Below are 4,187 nucleotides of genomic sequence, written 5' to 3'. Positions count from 1 at the left end.
ATATATATATATATAATTTTTTAATACAAGCAGATGGAATGAATGAATATATGTATATATATATGTGGTGTGTGTGTGTGTGTGTGTGTGTGTGGCTAAAAGAATATCATTACTAGAGTATAAAACAATAACTAATTAAGGCAAATTTAAAACAAAACTAACATTAGTATCAAAATGTGCTGCAGCATGTCCATGAAAACAAAATCAAAGAAGAAATACTGATGTAAGTAGCATCATGATTGTAAAGAAACAACATGAGCCAGTTATATTTGATACTAGTCCACATTTCACTACAACCCAAAACATGCATTTTTCATGAAACATTTAGTTTTTAGTACAAAGACTATATGTCTCTTATGTATTGAGAGTGAAAACGTAGTTATAGGTCAATATTTGACCTTTTAGACTGATCTTTTGGTTCAATCTCTTGAAGTGAGAAACCAATCAAATGTGCAGAATATACAAAGAAAAACATTTCTGGTTTTCTATGAATTGCACATGGGGCAATGAAAGCAAAGTATGACCAAAAAAGAAATAGAATTAAAGTGAAAGAAAAAATTTTTAAAAAAACATTAAAAACTTTGCACATTACAGCAGTTGGATTGATCACTTTATTTTATTTTGCAATTAATTTTCTTAACAATGACCGACTGTTCAGATATAAATAAATATAGGTTAACGTTTTAATTATTCCCAACCAAATCTGACATTTACTTCAAACTATGAAAAGTCAACAGAATAGAATCAAAACAAAAAAGAAAAAAATTGCATATGATAAAAATTAGTCAATGCAATAGGTTAAATTTATGCAAAGGTTCAAATGAAATAGTAGTAGTAGTAGTAGTAGTAGTAGTAGTAGTAGTAGTAGTAGTAGTAGTAGTAGTAGTAGTAGTAGTAGTTGTAGTAGTAGTAATTGTTGTTGTTGTTGTTCTAATAAAGGAAGCTGAGTTAGCATAGAGGTAAAAGCACAGGAATTGACATTTGCTTACAAGAAATTAAAAGCCAGCTGCATTAAATCGCCTTGGTAGACTGAGCTTTGTATCAGTTGAGTGTCAAAATCATGTTCCAGAGTACTATTATAACTATAATAAAGTACATTCAAACAGACTAGAGAAATTAGATGACTGGGAATACCTAACTGATCATAGACTAAATAAAATGATCATTTGACTTACGGTTTCAAGCTTAAACAACCCACTCAGAAGCGCCTTGCAGAGTAAGTTGACTTGAAAATGGTTGCTGCAGTCAAGTTAAAAACATACATCATATATCACTGATTCTTACTTTCCTCTCAACCCTTGCTATTACCCGGTACTCCCTCCTCTCTTCTTTGCTCTAATCACTCTGATACTATCATCATACTCTTACTCCCTTCATCCATCCATTCATGCTTTTCTTCTGTTACTGCTCGCTTACCTATTCACTACTTTGGTTATATTGCCTTGGACAAATGTATACATCTTGCAGGTGCCAATACAAAATGGTTCACTCTGTCGAATGATTGGCAAGCAAGCAGAGAAAATAAACCCCTTGGGCTTATCTTGTCCTCTCTAATGCTGGTACAATGATAAAATGCACACAGTACACTTTGTAAAGTGGTTGGAAATAGGAAGGAGATCCAACTATAGAACCAAACCAAAATGAAATGTACAAGTGCCAGTCTATAAGAGCAGAACTCACTCAGACGGTATTGACTTGTCCAACCCATGCAAGCATGGAATGTGAACATGATAATCAAGGAGAAGATGATGATGACGACGATGAGGAAGAATAAGGTAACAATAAATGGGTGGATATAAATGCATGCATGTAAGTAAGTATACAGACAAGAAAAAGTGAGGGAATAAGACTGAGACAGACAGATACAGGCCTTTGTAAACATTGCATTTGAAGATTAATTTAAAGATCTCAAGAACAAAAACACAAACACAGGAGTACACAAATAATTAATTAAACATTATATGAGAAAGGAATAAATTTCATTTTATATTTTGAACAATAGCTCTTCATCACGAAACATAAAGCAGCAAGTAAATTAGAGTTGGAGAACCTCAAATAATGTATTGATTGTAACCAACAGATGTAACGGTTAAACAAGACTGTTAAAGAAAGGGAGAAGCTAATGTGTATGAGAATATGTGCTTGCTTTTGTATGTGTTAGTGAGTGTGCACATGTTCTTTTGAGAGTCCATTCTGTATATGTAATATGCTTATATATATATATATATATATATATATATATATATATATATATATGTATGTATGTATATATATATATTAAAGGAAAAAGCTTCTAGTTGGGAATTAATGAGAAAATGGTTCAAATTTCAGCAGAGTTGGTAAATCTGAGGAAATCACAGATATTCTTCACTCAAGCCTTTACCAAACAGCTAAGTTTCCTTACTATGTGTGAATTCATAGTACCTCTTTGGATATCTAAAGGGATTGTCTACAGAAGAAGTCAATAATATGAAGTTATGCAAATCTAGAATTTTGTTTATCTCTAATGTTTGTAAACCACTCACTAACTACATTACTATTATTCCACTATTGTAAATTATTCACTTTCCTACTTTTAATTATTAACCCTTTAGTATTTAAACTGGCCATATTTGGCCAAAATAATCTACCTTTTTTATGTCCAAACTGGTTAGATTCAGCTTCTCACACCTACCCTTCTATGTCATTCTAAAAATAAACAATCATATTGAAATCTCAATGGTACAAGATAAAGCATGATTAATTCAAAACATTGTGAATAAATAAGCATTACATTTGACAGAATAATTGGAATACTAAAGAGTTAATCTTCCCTGTAATTTCTTTACTATGAGAGAAATAATCAGACCATATATCAGTAGAACAAGAAGGCTCAGATATTAACAATATAGGAAGCTGCCATACTGTAAAACATAAAACCCTCAGAGAATTACTCAAATACTAATTTTGGAGAATGCAATCACTTCCACAAATGTTTATTGAAGTTCTGGTATCCTACAACTCCACCTGGTTAATTAAGGAGCACCTGTCAGGTTCTAATATATGTCAACAAAACCCACCAGGTAAACTAATAGATCAAACAGACATATTTGAAGACTTCTTCCTTACATAATTTCTATTTTTGCTTCCAGTCTCAAACTTCAATATTTTACATAGCGTCACAACTTCATCTCTTCACATATTTGAGAACTCTTTCAAAGCTTCTCTGAAGTATTTACTTATGACATTATCTACTTTCTAGTATATTGTTTCATATATAAACTACAACTTTACATATATTATATGAGAACAAGTTGTGCTAATATTATCGACATTTTAGTATGCTTATTCATGAACAACAAGATTGGCAGCAAGAACAGCAATTGTTTGTTGAAAATCAACAAATTCTGTAAGACTTATGCAAGCATGGAAAAATGGATGTTAAAACAATGACAATGATGGTATACATATATTGAGTTGCACATACTATACATTTCTTTAATGTATAAGGCTCAATACTTTTCACTGAGTGACATGTAATATACAGCCTCTACTCAGACACTGATTTCAACACACTCTCAAGTGACCAGTTATGTAGCAAGACCATCTCAGCTAAAACTTTTGTGAGGAGAGTTTGTTCCCAATGACCTAGGTGCATCTAGAGGGACATAATTAAAAAAAGTAATTAAAGTCCCCAAAGCAGAACAAGCAAATGAAGACCTATGATCTCAACTGCTGAAATGGGGGAAAAGGGCAATGCCTTGTTAATGGCAATCCATTGCAGTTTCATCACCTGAATCTGCAAGTCACATTTCATGTGCCTCAGAGATGCCTTTGAGACCACAGTGCATGGATCAATTCCTGGTGAATCAGGATCTACTCTAACCAAAACTGTGCCACTGATATTTGTTCACATATTTTTCCTTGTGACTGTGCGTCAAGAAGCTTGCTTTCCAACCACATGGTTCTTAGTTCAGTCCCATAAATAGGAGTGGCTATGTGGTAAGTAGCTTGCTTACCAACCACATGGTCCTGGGTTCAGTCCCACTGCGTGGCATCTTGGGCAAGTGTCTCTACTATAGCCTCGGGCCGACCAAAGCCTTGTGAGTGGATTTGGTAGACGGAAACTGAAAGAAGCCCGTCGTATATATGTATATATATATATGTGTGTGTGTGTGTGTGTTTGTGTTTGTTCCCCCACCAACATC

At 33.4% G+C, this 4,187-nt stretch overlaps 1 protein-coding gene across 9 annotated transcripts in view; it reads right to left on the bottom strand.

Annotated features, from left to right (window-relative positions):
• The window catches only part of LOC106869571 (orphan steroid hormone receptor 2), a 168,721-nt gene that overhangs the window by 135,623 nt on the left and 28,911 nt on the right, over nt 1-4,187 (bottom strand). Inside the window, exon 2 of one of the 9 annotated variants that reach the window (XM_052966720.1) lies at nt 2,631-2,688. The exons of the other annotated variants lie outside the window; for them this stretch is intronic. The gene's annotated coding sequence lies outside the window, so the exon portion shown is untranslated. The remainder of the gene's footprint in view (nt 1-2,630; nt 2,689-4,187) is intronic. 9 annotated transcript variants of the gene reach the window in all.

Source organism: Octopus bimaculoides, chromosome 1 (genome assembly GCF_001194135.2).
Source record: "Octopus bimaculoides isolate UCB-OBI-ISO-001 chromosome 1, ASM119413v2, whole genome shotgun sequence".
In the NCBI taxonomy this organism is placed as follows: Eukaryota; Metazoa; Mollusca; class Cephalopoda; order Octopoda; family Octopodidae; genus Octopus; species Octopus bimaculoides.
Note: the sequence above shows the minus strand (reverse complement) of the source record. Positions and strands in the feature narration are given on the sequence as shown.